At 37.2% G+C, this 6,992-nt stretch overlaps 1 protein-coding gene across 5 annotated transcripts in view; it reads left to right on the top strand.

Annotated features, from left to right (window-relative positions):
- The first annotated feature begins 6,405 nt into the window (after window positions 1–6,405).
- The window catches only part of LOC121430696, a 43,257-nt gene continuing 42,670 nt past the window's right edge, over window positions 6,406–6,992 (top strand). For 3 of the 5 annotated variants that reach the window (XM_041628049.1, XM_041628046.1, XM_041628045.1), the window contains exon 1: window positions 6,406–6,547. The gene's annotated coding sequence lies outside the window, so the exon portion shown is untranslated. The remainder of the gene's footprint in view (window positions 6,548–6,992) is intronic. The other 2 variants (XM_041628048.1, XM_041628047.1) reach the window with 1 other exon arrangement.

Raw genomic sequence — 6,992 nt, 5'->3', positions numbered from 1 at the left:
GTAGTTTTATATTGAAACTAAGTTAGGGGCTTGCCTCCTGTACAAGCTTTGCTTTTTTCGGCAAGTCCCTCCGTTTTACTTTCAAATACAAATGTCATTTCAGATAAATTTATTTACTCAATTGTGTTCTTTAAATTTATGATTATTTATATATACATATTATATTTCGTAGTATTTTCGACCTTGTTTTGTTATGTTTATTATATTATTGTTATGTTCATTATATTACTGTGAAACGGAAATAAATAAATCAAATCAAATCAAATCAAACTTTTGCCTTCGAATCCTTATCTAGAGCACTTTTTGACGTTTGGCCGGTCTACTATAAAGGTAAAAGCGACAACCGACGGACATGTGACATAACAATAATAAAATATCGCTGTACTTGTTTAGGGATTCATTTCAGGGAATACTTGCCAAGAGTATCGTTTAGTTTCCAAAACTTGTTAAGGATAGGGTTTCAGATAAGGGCCGGGTGCATATTATTCATAATGAAAATTACGCGTTTAGGGCTTTTCGAGACCCTTGGTCGCGCATGGTATCCACTCGTCAATGGTAGTGGCCCCTCGGGATGCCCGGTATTGTTATCATTTTATGTTAATGGTGACTTGCAAAATAAAATCACTCACCCAACCACCCAACCGTGACCAACCAACCAACCACCCAACCAACCACCCACCCAACCAACCACCCACCCACCCACCCAACCACCCAACCAACCAACCAATCAAAATGAACTGCCTGCAAAGTCTCAATTATTTTTGCTGTCCCATCATCACAAACAGCATTTCAGAACTCCTCAGATAGAGGGCGCAGCAGCTGCTCACCGACAGGGGGTGGAAACTCCGCTTCTGCATCCGGTCAGACATGGGGAAATTTTGGAAGGTCAAAAGTGCACACTGCTCCCATTTTTCGCGTACAAGGCTATGGACACCGCAACTTCATGGCACACCAGCGAAACAGAGGCGTGGTCATAAATTGGCCTGCGCGCACAGCGTAAAAATATGCAAATAAGCAAATTGTCACAAATTAGCATAATACGCGAGGTGATTGAATATGAAATGTACCGGTATTCATAGAGCTGCGCGTCTTTGGTAAATTCATGTCATTGATCATTCCCCGTTCACCCCCCCCCCTCAAGGTATTCAGTTGTTTATTCATCTTATATTTTTAATTCTTTCGCGCTTATTACTACATCAATTAATTCACTTATTTATTTGCTAGATATTTCCCTGGAAGACATTTTGGAAGCTTATAAGAGATTCATTAGTAGGATTGAACTTAGGGATCTGCTTGCTCTATTCATCAGGTGTTCATCACTGCCCATTATTTTCATTACACATCATGAATAGCCACAAATATTTGTTTATTTTGGGGGGTGGGGTAAATACTTAAAATGATTAGAAAAATCTGAGCAAGAGAGCAATCAGGTCATTTTGTCTTTATTTTGATATTTAAATGAATAATCTGGTGCAAATCTTATGAAGATTTTTTTTTAAAGTCTGAGTTTGGGATGGGAGCAAAAGAGAGCCCAGTACCCCCCCCCCCATGTATTTGGTCATTAAAGGTCACTTCCAAATAAAATAAAAATTTTGTACCTGCCCACCCCCTATATTTCTCTATCGATTCCCCCCCCCCCCCCCACCCTCTCTCTTCCACACACACACATTCCACATAATCATGCGATCAAACAATCATTCTCATTTCATTTTTATTTCTATCCCACTTTTAAATCAAACTCATTCATGTCTTTAATTCGGCTCCCGGGGGGGCCACTTACATTGACGAGTGGATACCATGCGCGACCAAAAAAACACGTAAAAAGGATGTCTTTTTCACGATAGGGCACGTTACGTACGTAACGTGATAAGGGTGTCAAAAACACAAAAATAATGAAAAAAGGGTATCTATTTCGCGAGGGAAATTACGTGTTTAGGGTCGAATTTGCGGGGATGATAAAACAAAATTAAATGTTTTATAAAGGATGTCCTTTTTGCCCCAACACTACGTGTTTAGAGTCCGATTTGCGCGAGGTGTAGAAGGTGGGGTCGTACTAAACCAAATAAGGTAAAGCCGACGACCGAAGGACCCGTAACAATAAAACATTCCTGTACTTGTTTAGGGGTGCATTTCAGGGAATATTTGCCAAGAGTATCGTTTTGTTTCCAAGACTTGTTAAGGGTGGGGTTTCACACGCCAATACTTGTTAAGGGGTGCATTTTCAGAGTATGGAAATTACGTGTTTAGGGTGCTTTTCGAGACCCCATGGTCGCGCATGGTATCCACTCGTGAATGGAAGTGGCCCCCCGGGATTCGACTGCACCTGAATGTCACAGTATGCCATATTGCAATGGCTTTTATGCTATCTTGCCACGCATGTTATTTTGATACTAAATACCTGTTGTACTAGTATTATACCCATGGATAACCGACATACAGAATCAATCAATCAATCAGTAGCAGAGATGCCAAGTTCAAAGACCAGCTATGCGTGAGATTTTCTGTGAATGTGAGTGAGATCACAGACATTGTGTACAATGTATATGGAGATAGGCTGTGATAATTGCGTGAGACAGAGATTTGAGGGGATGAACAAGAGTCCAAAATGCTTGAGTCTCACGCATAATGCGTGAGACTTGGTAGCTCTGCAGTAGCACCATCATATTCCAGTCATATAGAAGTAATCTTCAGTGCCATTTCATCACAACACAGTTTGGTAGCAATAACATCATCACCACATATCTTTCACGCAATATAAATTGGTGGATTAAGTAAATCACGAATATCAAGATTAGAAAGTAATATTTCAAATTAAAATGTTTATTAATAAATAAATTTTCAAATACATGATAAAAATATTTTTTCTCTTTTTTCTCACCAAAGCATCAAATTACATCGGCAAAATGCCTATAATGAGTGCAACAGAAATTGCAAGGATATTACATGAGAGGGGATGTATTTTTTTGTAAAATCTAGAGAAAAAAAATGAAAAAAATAAGTACGTATATTCACTTACATAGTTATTGATAAGCCTTACAAAGTCAATATAAGGGGGGCATCAAGGATGCCATTAATAAAAAGATTATCGATATACCTCTCTCTCAAAGTCAGTTACTCAAATATCAAATAATTTTTTCAGCATTTGCTGACAAGAAATAGCATGCTAATCTAATTGGGGACACTTGATAAAAAAAGGGGAGCACATTGCCACATTTCTCTAAAGAGTGCCTTCCCAAATCTGCACATTAGTAAATCAGTAACAAAGTTGCTTATTGTCTATCGTTGTGAAGTGCTGCTAGAGTTGTGTTTATTTCCAACAAATTCTTTTATTTGCAGAGCTAATCTAGTTCATTATACGGGACATCGACAATACAGTGTTACAAAAACAAAGAGATTAAAAACGAAAAAAAAATAGTGCAACTTTTCACTTCCCCAAGAAAATGAATTCAACAGCTTAATGTCAAGCAATACATACAGGTTCTTGTTTCATAAGGACTTCAATTATGGTAAATTGGCCCCAAATGTAACTAGCAACTAGCATGGGAACCCCAATTTTGATCTGTTGCTTTAATGTTTCCATAGTAATTACCAGAATTTCAAAGTTAGAATAGCTAGTGGTTAGTCTTAATGAATTGGGGTCCAGGACTGAGAGTGATTTCTTCGCCCTTTGTTCTGTCACATTGTTTTTATTATGCACATTTTTTCAATGAAAATCCATTATTTCTTATCACCTTTTATATGTCTGTAGTCATGTATGTTACATAGCCCAGACCTCAGTAAAGGCCCATTCTGCATTGTTTAGATTACCAGAATACAACCTATCCCTTTCAAACTACTAATACTATTCAAAGTGCTTTCACTACTATAAGTACTACATGTAGATGATTAGAACATTAATAAAGGGGGGGGGGGGGGGTTAAGTGTGCCCTTTGGAAAAATATTTTAATCTTGTGTGAAACCTATGGACCTAAATATCTATACTCCAATTAATCTTTTTTTCAACAGATGTGTAGTTTAAGCAACATTCAATATGTATTGACACATTTTTATTTAAACTGATTCAATTTTTTTAAATCTGTAATTGTAATGAAGTAACTGCTTGTTATGAACCTGGCCTTCATATTTCTTCTTGATCTGCCCTGGTGATACTCAAGCAGCCTGTGAAACCTGCATAGTAAACAAAAAGAGAAAGGAACAAAATGAGCTGCTGATATAAATTATTCTTACTCATCTAGTCCAATTTATTTAGAAGTTTTAAACTTTTTATGAGCCCCTACTCTTCCATGCAATATTATTCAGAAAATGCACATGTAGTAACTTATGTTGCCAGATAAAAATCATAGATCACTATTATAGATCATTATTCATATAACTTTTTTTATTAAGTGTGAAAACCCATTCAAATGTATATCGAAAGATTAATCTCAATATTTTGTCTTTTTTATTTCTGTCTTCAGAGTAACTGAGTTTTAAAGTGATTTTATGTATGATATATATAGTTAAGAGACATGGACAATATGCATCAATGGAAATACTGGTGAATCTGAATCCAAAAGAATATTATCTCATCATGGAACTTTACTTTATGGGATAACATGATTCAGAAAAAATAGTTTTTGTTTATATTTTTATGAAAAAAGCATACCTGGCAAGCTTTTAGATCAGATATCCTGTTAGTCATCAGATTGTACCTCTTTGTGATGTGCAAATGGTATTTGACTTTGTACTTCTGACTAGGCTGGGACTGCTAAGAACTGGATCCTATTGGATCTGCAATTCAATATACATACAATACTTTACAGTTAAAAATTTCAAAAGTGATTAACAAAATTCCTCTCTTAAAACAATTTTTTTTAGAGTTTCCAGCTTTCACAATTCCCAACTAGAAAAAAGCAGGTCTTGACCAAAAACTAAATGGTTTAAGCATACGTGGCCTACTATAGTGAGGTCTTTTGTCAATCTTCAATATATATATACACCAAGCCAGCTTTGACAGATGTAGGATAATTATCATTTGTGTGATAATATGGCTCTCGCTCATTCATCAGTGCGAGACAATCATTAAATTTTTTGCACTCGTCTATAAACATGTCTGATTTGAATCTCTACGTTAAGTGAGTTCCTCTTTAAGTTTGATTTTTATTTTAAAAAAGGATTTGCTCACTTGCTGGCAGGTTTAAATGACCCTTTGCCTTTCACCACAAATAACATCAAGTGAATTTTATTTTTTTTAAATCTATATCTAAGTTAGATATATCCTAGGGCCTTACTTTTATTAAAAAAAAGAAAAAACGTTAACATGTCTCAAAAATCATTCCATGAGTGACCATGTCATGGCCATGCCCATGGCAAAATCTACCAATATCATTCCTTCCAAACAGATTCAGTTCATTTAGATTTAATTTCATTTCATTTTAAATGCAGATAATTATATTGAAATAGCGGTGTCGAAAAATCAGTACTAGGCCCATGGCCTATAACTTCAAATTTCAACTCAAGCTTGTTTGACAATTAATTTCCAACACCTAATGACCTAGCCTACATCGGCAATTTCGCAGCCGGCTGGCACCGGCGATATCAAAGTCCGCATCCCGCTCTGGCTATATACGGTATTTGGCTTAATTTTGATGCAGCTTTGCCGTAAACAAGTCCACATCTACCCCTGATATTTGACAATAAGAACTGAAATACAGATTTGATAAGGGCGGACATGAAGCATCCCAATTAACCAACTTAGTTCTACGAAAATTTTTCTGAGAAAATATGTCAGTCAGATTTCAGACTTATTTAGGATCAGACAGGAAAAAGAAATGGAAATATGGAAATTGTGGTTTGCGTTGTAAACTGCACATAAAGCCATGCATGCGACGCCGAACCCCAGCAAACACATTACAATTTCAACTAAGATCAAAGTAAGGAATTGAACTTAACTTACTTTTATTCCTATGGAATGTCATTAGATTGATATTAATGTTTCCTCCAAGATTTTCTGCTCCTTTGAAGTTCACTCAGAAATCATGATTTCAAACATCAATTCTAAAAACAGATAATTAGACTTGCTATTGTATTTCAAAAAGTTGAATTTCGCAGAAACAAAAAGAACGACACTTCGCACAGATATCGTAGGGAATTGTGGGACGGAAAAAATGTTTAATGCATGAGGACATGAATAAAACATTAGCGTTTTAACCAATCATACAAGTGCATTGTGCGTATTTTGACGTCATTACTCATGAATTAAACATTGACCTTCCAAAATCAACCTTCAAATTGGACAAATGGCAGCCATGTTTGTTATGTACAAAACCTATGGAAAATCAAAAACGCGCGAAAAGAGTTGCCCCTCTAGCTCCCTTCGGGAGCTTACGTATACGTAAGATCGTATCTCTGTGCTCACCGAAAAACAGCTGGATCGATCTCGAGCCGGAGTTTTTTTCTTGTGCAAAGTCGACTAGCTGTCACGAGGAAACAAACGTTAGATTTCTGAATTTGACTGCCGCTATTATTTATCGATCATCTTGTGCTATTTTATGTGAGTAAGAATGAGGTGAGAAATAATTCATCATTCAATCCAATAGATTAGATTATGACTTAGGTGCATCTGAGACCGAGTCTTTGCCGAGACAAGTCAATGACAACAATGGGCGATATTTGGTTCCATGAACTCGAGGACCTCGGCCGCCAGAGGTGCCCCGTGCCAATGCCAATGGCGGCATATGCCTCAGACTGAAATCACCTTTGGCTCTGCAGCTGCCTAGTCCTAGACTACTGCTAGAGACTTAGGCCCTAGTCCTAGATCCTAAATGGCTGAGCTACTGCACCCTCCTCAGTTACTGCTTGATTCCTCGGCCAAATCGTGGTTTTGGGCACTTGTTCACTGCTACCACCCTGCCTGTCAGTAGAGGCGCACGGCGAATATGGGAGACTCTCTCCAATAGGGGAGACAATCTCCCACATTGGAGACTTTGCAAAAGGACAAAAGAAACAACACC

Source organism: Lytechinus variegatus, chromosome 17 (genome assembly GCF_018143015.1).
Source record: "Lytechinus variegatus isolate NC3 chromosome 17, Lvar_3.0, whole genome shotgun sequence".
In the NCBI taxonomy this organism is placed as follows: domain Eukaryota; kingdom Metazoa; phylum Echinodermata; class Echinoidea; order Temnopleuroida; family Toxopneustidae; genus Lytechinus; species Lytechinus variegatus.
Note: the sequence above shows the minus strand (reverse complement) of the source record. Positions and strands in the feature narration are given on the sequence as shown.